Below are 10,812 nucleotides of genomic sequence, written 5' to 3'. Positions count from 1 at the left end.
ACAGAACCATCTAACCACTAGTCACTTCAATAGACTATATATCTTGAATCAATTTAATTTATGGTTGTCAAGACCCATATAACTATTCATATTTCATTAGCAAGCTTTCACCACATTCTCACAAGATTTAGGCTCAACACACAAATCAAGTTCATTTTCATATTTAGAGGCTTCAACCCTTTATTAGTCATTAGCTCAACAAAGTCATTCAATTATACAATACATGGATCGAAATACCATTACGATATCATTTATCAATCATTCATGCTTATTGACCTAGTTCAAAATATCACCAACATATGACTAGACAATTCACTTAGAAATTTTCACAAACAACTTATATACATACCTTTAACAAAGTTATTTTCATGGTAGAAATCTTTAAAATTAGGGTTACTCAAAACCCTTATCATTAATAACAGGTATAAACACAAGTCTAAGCACGAATCAACATTATTCATCATTAGGCAACAAAATCCTTTTCATTTGATTTCAAAACCATCATGTACACTTACTAATCCAAGTGTGACATACATGGGTTTTGAGTTAATTAACAAGGAGAAGAGTTATATGCCTTAAAAAAGATGATTCACCAAAAACTTGGCTCCTCTTTATCTTCTAGATGAGCACCCTCCGAACCCTAGCCTCCAATCTTGTTCTAACAACTTTGAGAGTGTTTGAGAGAGAGTTTAGGATGTTAGATCCACTCAAAATATGCTCAAGGTGGTATAATAAACACTTATATAGTGAGAGGGTTTAGGGATTAGGGTGTAGGAAATTACCACAACACCCTTGGTTAAAAGCTAAGAATTGGACCCAACCAGGGGTACGACTCACCATACAACTCCTTAAGGGAATCGTACCCTAGGGTACAAGTGGTACCCTCACTGGTACCCTAGGATTCAACTAGTTTGCCCATACAGATTTTGATGCAACTACATACCCTTGAGTCATATCCAAAGGGTACGACTCACACCCTAAACCATATCCAAGACCCGTATAAAAAACAATCCACTCTACATCAAGTGTCATGCATCATACGACTCACCTAGGTACGACTCGTACCCTTGTGTATGAGTAAGGGAAGGACAAATTATATTGAGGATAGAATGACACCCTTCTAGGATGTTCAAGGTACGAAAGGGGAGGTGAGAGTGGGTAGGACTTGTATCCAAAGGGTACGAGTGGCTTGCCAATCGTATCTTGGACGACATGCTCAAAACCTAAAAAAAATTATAAGGCCAAGATTTTGGGTGTTTTAATTAGGAAGGATATTATTTGATTTCAGAAACATAACCAAGAATTTTTATACAAGGGCAAAAACATGTATTGGAAAGAGCTATTAATCAACTTAAGTCTGCTAAGTAAAAGAGGTGATTAAACAAGAAGCACAAGCTTTTCAATTATTTATCCTGTCATTGGTAGATAGTATAACAGAAGATTGTAGTTGCTACAATATTCAAGCTACTCTTACCTCTGATATAATCCCTGATTTGCATTCTTTAGTTAAGCAATACTCTTGTATTTTTGAAGTTCCTAGTATATTACTAATGTGCTATATAACTATAGCACTTACGATGCTTAAAGTTGGTGAATATTAAGGTTATTTTGTTAGATTTGGTGTGTTTTTGGATTGTTTTAAAGGAAATTAGGTCTTGGATGCTAAATTAAAGAAAAAGATAAAATGTGATATTTTTGGCTACTTATTTGATCTATTATGGATGTTTGGGACACTTTTTAGATTGTTCGTGACTAAAATATGTGCGAAAATTGAAGAAAATCTAAAAACAAACTTCAGGCACATGCTAAGTCAACATGCGAACCGCATATAGGCAAAGTATGTGTTAGAATTCTAAAATCTCGAGAGCTAACCTATAGGAAATTTTTGTTCGGGCACATGAGGTGACTACATGAGCCAAGCCTGCGGGCCGCATGTACCACATGTGCCCAAGGCCAGGGAGGGTGCATGTAGAGACCATATGTAGCCACCGACCTCAACTTTTTCAGATCATTCTAAAATTATTTCCTAGGGTTTCCATGTATCCCAATTACACTCTTATGATCTTTTTAAGTCCTTTTATGTATGGGTAATTAATCTTTTCTATTTTAGTTGGGATTTGATTTCTTGGGTTTCTTGTAATTTATAAATACCCTTTAGGCTTTGTTTAGTTTATCAATTACTGAATCATACATTCACCTATCCAGGGGTAAGCCCTTAATGTCTATCCTATACTCTCATTGTTCTTGGTTTGTTTTTGGTATTTTATTCAATTCAAGACTTTGGGATTTCTTCTTTCATTATTGTGAGATTGATTTTGTAATTTTGTTTGTGGATTCCATGATTGATCTCATAACTATGAACGTCTAATTCCCTTAACTAGGGTTGTGAGAACCTTGGCGGATTAACAAAGTAGAGGATGTGTCAAGTCATTCTAGATAAAGATTCTTGCATGTATTAGGTTTTCTTCATTCTTATTAATTTCTTAGCGATTGTCATCGTTAAGATCCCGCCAAGATTATTCCTACTTACTCCAAAAGAGGAATAGTGACTAGGAAAAGATAATCACAACAGTAATTTGAAGTGTAACTAACGATCCACATTACTAGGTATTATCTAAGTAAGATGGTTAGCTATCATCTAATAACTAGAGACTCAAAAGGTAATAGTTAATTGGGATCAAGATAAGGGTTAGTAAGGCGATATCCTGAAACTCAAAAGGTAAAGGGTAAAATCTGTCAGCTCATTTAAAAGACTATTGATGGTACATAACGTATCGATTCTGCACGCAAGATATTAGAATAGTTTGATAGTGCACGATAAGTTTATAGAGCTGATAAGCCAAGGGGAATATAAGCCTAGTGTTTGTCTTAGATTGTTTATAACCAAAAGCAACCAAGCCTTTTTACTTTTAGCTAGTTACTATAAATCCCCCCCTTTTACTTTTTTGCACTGCCTGGTGATTTCAACAAGTTTGAGACAGATTTCTGGCTATTCTTTGTGGGATCGACCCTAACCTAATTGGGTTTCTATATTTTGATAGCGACTACTTTATCCTTCTAAGTAGAGGTAGTTTGGGCGTTATCAAAAATTGGTGCCATTATTGGGGAATACAATTTTAGAATTCTTGATTGAAGTTGTTGGAGTTATCGGGTTTTATTTTTTTGTTTTGTTTCTTGCTCTTCTTAAGATGAAAACCTAGCCGGAAGAAGTATGAAGTGACAATGACTCCTTATTTATTGATCTTCTTCCTTTTGATATGGTGCATTACTGCAGGAGTGTGATAAACGTATTGTTGGAATAGAATGAGAGCATGCTTGACACGTGGACACTTCTGGAAAAAGAAAGACAAAATAGTATTCAAAAGGTTGATAGGTTTGGCTTGGATATCTACCACTTTCAAGTAGAGTTGGATGCAAAAATTATTGCGTGTAACACCCAGCAACCTAGTTATCGGTGGTGTGAGACTGAAAGAATTCTAAAAAACTAACTTGAGGAGTTGAAATTGAAGAAGTCTAAAATTGTTCATGCTCTAATGGATGGTGTCACTCTTAAGAAGAGCATACTAGAGTTATGTGGGGATGTAAAAAAGACTGCAAATCATGAGTTGGGGCGTATTAGACCTTATTCTAAGGATTTTTCCATATTCTGTTTAGATAGTAAGATCTTGGTTGAGCCATCCGAGCGTGAAGAAGAGTGCAGGGAGGAGGAAACATATATCTATATTCTTGATTTTGTTAAGACAGAATTAAAATTACTCACATAAGATCTAAGAATTACCACATGCCACATCTATTTATTGGGTCCTTTATTTATATACCACCGCCCCTGGAGCATAATGGTAAATAAAAAAAAAGCAATTAGGAGTGAAATTCACAAGTTCAAAGTAGAAAGAGAAATTTAAAGGCAAACGATAAATTTAAAGGCAAACTCTTGGGCTACCTTGATGAAGTTTGAGTAATCAAGGTACCCATGGGCTTGTTGGGGAATTCTGAGTACCCAACCAAGTCCCGTCATGCCGCGACGTGAAATCTGGGGTTTCTTGGGAGGCAACCCAAGGTATGTTTTTGTTTGTATTCATGTTATGTGATTGACGTCAGATCTTTGCACTTATGGTGCCACATGTATTTATTCCTAACTCTCTTGTTTTGTAGAGGTGTGATGCATTGGGGATAATGCATGATTTTATGTTGAGGGTGGGGCTGCTTGTGGGTCTTAATGTCCTCTTGGGGTTTTTGTTGTTGTGCCTTTTTTTCCTAGAGTCCTGTTCCTAGTAGAGCCATCATGTTTAGGTGTATTGTATTTTGTTTTATGATGTTTTATGGTTAACTAGGAGAAAAATAAGTATCTAGTGCAGTTGATATATTTTTGTTGATTTTTGAGATAAATGATAATACCCTTTCAATACCTTGTTTTGAAATGTTTAATATGTATATATATGTCACTATTGGGAATCTTGTTATGGAATTAGGATTAGGGACATAATAATTATAGCTAACTTGTGCATGAATCGAATAGGAAGTAGCTTGTGATATTGACTCTGTGCCATGTGTGTGTGAGATGCTACTTAGTTCCTTTTGTATGTTAGATCTCGACCTTCCATGGTTAGTTTTGCCTAGGTTGTAAGATAGTTGGTTAGGAAAGGATCATAGACAATTTTGTATGTGAGTCCACATTTAGCCTAAATAACCTTCCATTTGTGAAGTATATCTGTTGATCCTTGTTTTGAGCCTTATAGCCTATATCTCTTGTTATATCTTTCACATTCCCATTTGTATTACAATAAACATGTTTTAGCCCTAGTCCTCTTTGGACATTGTGCACCTCAACTCAGGCAAATCACCTAAGTTGAGGGTGGCTATCATAGGGGTGCGTAATATAAAGTGGGTATGAAGAAGGGAGAAATAAAAGAAAAAGAAAGTAGGGATGGGTATTGTAGCAAAATAAAATTAAAGAAAAGAAAGAAGTTAGAAAAAAGAAAGAATAAGAAAAACACACCCAACCTGAATGTGCTTTAAAATAAAAAGGGAGAAATAAGGGAGGAAATAAAGTAAAAAAATTGGCTAATAAGTGAAACCCCAAAGTTAGTGTAGTGCCAAGGGGGCTTAGACACTTAATATGTCCATATGTACCCCACCAGCCCCCCAAGCCTACATTACAAGCCAAGAAAAGTACTAAGATCCTAACTAGACTGTTTGAAAACTAAGGTAAAGAAAATAAGGGCAAGATTATGGTATTTGATGCACATTGATTGGAACGTCTCTTCTGAATATGAGTGTCTCTTGACCGTCCCTACATTGACATGCATTATTCCATATGAGTGGATGGGACTTTTTTGTTGTGAGGGAACAGGGGTTGTATTGCTAGCTGCTTACTTGTTTGGGTAGTGTAACTTATATATATGCATGGTTGTTTGTTGCTAATATAATGCCACAGCTTGATTCCTTTATGTCACATTGTTGTGCTTCATTAATACACACAATTGGGTTTTAAAGTATTAAACTTGGAGAGGGTAATGATCTTGAGCTTAAATTTAATGATTGACTGACATAGGTATCTTAGGTTTCTCTTGGTTAAGCATCGCCGTATTGTTTTGTTATGTTTTGTTACCTGAGGACATGTAACATTCTAGGTTGAGGGTCTTAATGTGCTATAGCAATATATCTCTTACAATGCTTAAACTTGGTGAATATGCATGTACTTAAGGCTATTTTGTTAGATTTGATGTGTTTTTGGAGTGTTTTGCAGGAAATTAGGTTTCGGATGCTAAATTTAAGAAAAACATAAAAAGTAATGTTTTTGGCTACTTAATTTATTATGGATGTTCGAGACATTTACCAAATTGTTCATGACTAATATACGTGCGGAAATTGAAGAAGAGCTAAAAAATACCTTTCGGCACATGCTAAGTCAACATGCGGACCACATGTAGTACATGTGGACCGCATGTAGTACATATGGACCGCATGTAGGCAAAGCATGTATCAGAAGTCCAAAATCCCGATAGATAACCTGGAGGAAATTTTGGTTTGGGCATATGCAGTCAATACATGCACCCAGTCTACAGGCAACATGTACCACATGCGCCCAAGGCCAAGGTGTATATAGAGACCACATGTATCCACCAACCTCAACTTTTCCAGATCGTTCCAAAATTATTTCCTAGGGTTTTCGTGTATCCCAATTACACTCCTATGATGTTTTTAAGTCCTATTATGTATGTGTAATTAAGTTTTCCTATTATAATTAGGGTTTGATTTCTAGGGTTTTTTGTATTCTATAAATACCCTTTAGGCTTTGTTTAGTTTATCAATTACTGAATCATACATTCACATATCCAGGGGCAGGCCCTTAGGGTCTATCCTATACTCTCATTCTCTTGGTTTGTTTTTGGTTTTTTATTCAATTTAAGACTTTGGGATTTCTTCTTTCATTATTGTGAGATTGATTTTGTAATTTTGTCTATGAATTTCATGATTGATCTCATAACTATGAGCATAATTTCCTTAATTAGGGTTGTGGTAACCTTGACGGATTAAGTAGAGGAAGTGTCAAGTCATTCTAGATAAAGATTCTTGCATGTATTAGGTTTTTTCGTTCTTATTGATTTATTACCGGTGGCCAACGTTAAGACCCTGCCTAGATTATTGCTACTTACTCTAAAAAAGGAGTAGTGACTAGGAAAAGAGAATCACAACAGTACTTTGAAGTTTAACTGTCGATCCACGCTACTAGGCATTTTCTAAGTAAGATGGTTAGCCATCATCTAATAACTAGAGACTTAAAAGGTAATAGTTATCTGGGATCAAGATAACGGTTAGTAAGGCGACATTCTGAGACTCAAAAGGTAAAGAGTGAAATCTATCAGCTCATCCAAAAGACTGTTGATGGTACATAACTTATCAATTTTGTATGCAAGATATTGGAATAGTTCGACAATGCACAATAAGTCTGCTGAGTTGAGAAGCCAAGGGGAACACAAGCCTAGTGTTCGTCTTAGATTGTTTACAACCAAATATAATTAAGTCTTTTTACTTTTAGCTAGTTACTACAAATCCCCCCTTTTTACTTTTCTACACTACCTGGTGATTTCAACAAGTTCAAGATAGATTTTTAGCCTATTCCCTGTGGGATCGACCCCAACCTAGTTAGGTTACTATATTTTGACAGCAACCATTTTATCCTTCTAAGGAGGAGTAGTTTGGGCATTATCAATTACCTTCATACAGAGGTGCATTTGACCACAGAATTTTATTGGTTGAGTTTGCCAATCCTTTCAGTAAAAGTCCTTATATATATCCTGCTTTCAAGAAGGATATTATTGAAAAACTTATTCAAAAAATGATGGATCAAGATATTCTTAGCACAGAACAAGTTCATATGTTTCTCCTGTGGTGTTGGTGGGAAAGAAAGATGGAACTTAGAGACTTTGTATGGATTACAGAAGTTTGAACCAACTGACCATTAAAGATGAGTTCCTTATTCCTTGAATGGATACCGACTTAATGAATTAGACGGTGTTGTGATGTTTTCTAAAATTGGCTTAAGGGTAAGGTATCATTAACTGATAATAGATAAGGATTATACTTATACAACTGCTTTTAAGACTCATGAGGTTCATTATGAATTCATAGCAATTAATTCCTTTTGCGTAGCTAATGCCCCTTTTTTTTTCAAGGATTGATGAATGTTGTTTTTAAACCTTTTATTGAAGAAATTAGTTCTTGTGGTTTTTTATTACATACTCATCTATAGTAAGACCTTAGGAGACCATGTGGCTCATATCCAGGTTGTATTTGAGTTAATGAAGCAATATGTCTAAGTGTGCATCTGAGGTGGATAAAGTAGAATATTTAGGTCATTATATCAGTGTTGATGGTGTTTCAACTAATCCTAAAAAGATCATTATTGTGCAACAATGGCCTGCCCCAGTCAACATCACACAAATTAATAGGTTTTTTAGGTTTTACTGGATATTATAAAAGATTCATACAAGGTTTTAGTGCTATTTGTAGACTATTACATGTCTTGTTAAATAAAGAAAGTTTTGTTTGGTCTAAACAAGCCATTGTGGCCTTCCATACACTTGAACAAGCCTTAGTTTCTTCACCTTGTTGGTTATGCCTAATTAATATTACTCTTTGTGGTAGAAATAGATTCAAGTGGGAAGGGTATTGGTGTTGTATATATTCAACAGGTTCATCCCATTACATATATAAGTAAATCCTTGGCTCCAGACCCTAGTCTATATCTATGTATGATAGAGAGTTGACCCTTAGTTTTGTCATCACAAAAATGGTCTCACTACTTGCTTAGAAGACACTTTATGTTATGGTTGATCATCAAGTATTAAAACATCCATTAGACTAGCGATCCACACTAATTTCCAAATTGTAGGAGTATCTAAACTCATGTTCTATTGAGTATCAAAAGGGTTTTAATAACAAGGTTAATGATGCCTTGTATAGAATGTCTGATGCTACACTATTGGCTATATACATTTTGTCTCCACGTAATGCTTTATATGACCAGTTTAAGGTAATTAGGGAATAGGATCTTAAGTTGCAAGAAATTATTGCAAGATTGCAGGTACAGTCTTTCAAGCATTATATGTAGTGTCATGAACAATTAAGGTGGAAAGGGATACTAATAGTGGGTGATAATCAACAGTTGAAGGAGAATATCACGGAGCTATAGTATAACACTTCTCAAAGAGGAAATTCAGGCGTGGATGCTACCATTTGGAGATTGCAGTCACTATTCTATTGGAAATCCCTTGTTCAAGATGTAAAATCATTTGTCCAACAATCTAATGTTCTAAAGAAACAAGTATAATGCAGCTGTTTCACCAAGCTATTTGCAACCTCTACCTATTTTTGATGGGGTTTAGATTGATATCGATTTTTATAAAGGTCTTCCTTAATCTAATAGAAAGGATGTCCTCTTGGTTGTGGTAGACAGACTTAACAAGTATGGTCACTTCTTGTGCTTGGATCATCCATATGCTACTCAATTAGTAGCACAATGCTACTTGGATCATGTTTTTAAACTTCATGGGATGCTAGTGACTATGACTAGTGATAGTAACCTTGTGCTTTTTAGCTATTTTTTTATAAGAGCTTTTTACACTTCAAGAGGTGCAATTACAAATATTCGTAGCTTATGGTGGTCAAACTGAGGTACTAAATTAGACCCTAGAGATTTGCTTAAGATATTTTAATCAGATAAACCTAAGGAGTGGGCTACATATATACCATTTATTGAGAGGTGGTAGAATGCCACTTATCATTCCACAATCAAGTGCACTCCATATGAAGTGTTGTATGGTCAAAAGCCTCTATCCATTTGTCATACTTGGTAGGTGAGAGTGCTTTTGAGATGGTTGATAGATTACTTGCAACTAGAGAATCCATCATTCAAGTTTTAAAATTCCACATGGCTAGGTCCTAATAAAAGATGAAGGACACAACAGATAAGCACAGAGCTAAAAGGTCTTTTTAAATTAGTGACTGGATATACTTAAACCTTTTTCCTTATAGGCAGCTTACAATGGCTACTTGTCATTTAATAAGATTGCAACCAAGTATGATGGCCTTTATCTTGCGGATACTAGGATAGGACTGTTGCGTACGAACTATTGTTGCCTTAGGATGTTTTAAGCCATCCTACCTTTCATGCTTCTCATCTCAAAAAGTATCATGTTGTTCCCATGAGCTTCACTTACCCTCGTGTTCTTCATTTATCTAGCCTTTATTTCCTTGAACCTAAATTAATTCTGGATAGAAGAATGGTCAAAAGAGGTAACAGGGCAGTTAGTCAAGTGTTGATCAAATGTACTAATCTTGATGTGGCTCAGGCTACTTAGGAGTTTACGTCAAAATTGAAAACCAGGTTCCCTTTTCACCCTTGAGGACAATGATGTTCTTCACGAAAGAGATACTAATATAAGTGAGATAAGCTAAGAAAAGAAGAACAAGTAGTTGCAAAAGTTAAGGATTTAAAAGTTCGTTATGTTTGTTGACACTGTAGCAGTGTCTATTTTCACTATAGCTAACAGCTTCACTATAGTTGATTCCAATAGTTAGTTAGGCAGTTATTTGCATTTTTAGCTATAAATACCAAAGAGTAATGAAAGACTATTTAGAATCATAATACAATACTTCTTTTCTCTCTAACCTCTCTCAAATTAGTTATATTTCTCAATTTATACCCTGAGTTTAACTTCCCTTCCTCGAGGTTATCCTTCTGGATTGACTAAATTCCCTCAAGGTGCATCATATTATTACCCTATATTGTCAACGTTTAGAATAATCACCATCCATAGTTATCTATAGCTAAGTTTAACTATATCCCCCACCCTCACCCCCCATCCCACCCTTTCTCTCTCCTCCCCCTCTCCCCTCCTCTTACAATAATCTAAACTCTTTCATTTTTAAAGAGAAAAAATTATACAAATTGTTATTAATTGTATATTATGTTTAATAGTATAGTTGTATATGTCTCAGTTGTATATTAATTCAATATTTGTATATGTTTTCATTAATCTTCGTAAATATTTTAGTTGTATATTAATTCAGTATTTATTTCTGTTGCAATTGTATTCATATATGTATCAGTTGCATAATTCAAATGTATATGTGAATGTATTTTTATATATGTATATCTGACTCCCTTTTCTAAATGTATATCCAAATATAATTTGTATATAATCGTAGTGTATATTGAATAAAAAAGATTGTGTAAATATATTATTGATTTGAATATTATCAAAATGTATATTGAATAACTCTAAATCTGTACATATACATTCTGCA

This window comes from Capsicum annuum, chromosome 4 (assembly GCF_002878395.1).
Source record: "Capsicum annuum cultivar UCD-10X-F1 chromosome 4, UCD10Xv1.1, whole genome shotgun sequence".
Classification (NCBI taxonomy): Eukaryota; Viridiplantae; Streptophyta; class Magnoliopsida; order Solanales; family Solanaceae; genus Capsicum; species Capsicum annuum.
The sequence above is the reverse complement of the archived record's forward strand: the minus strand, read 5'-3'. Positions refer to the sequence as shown.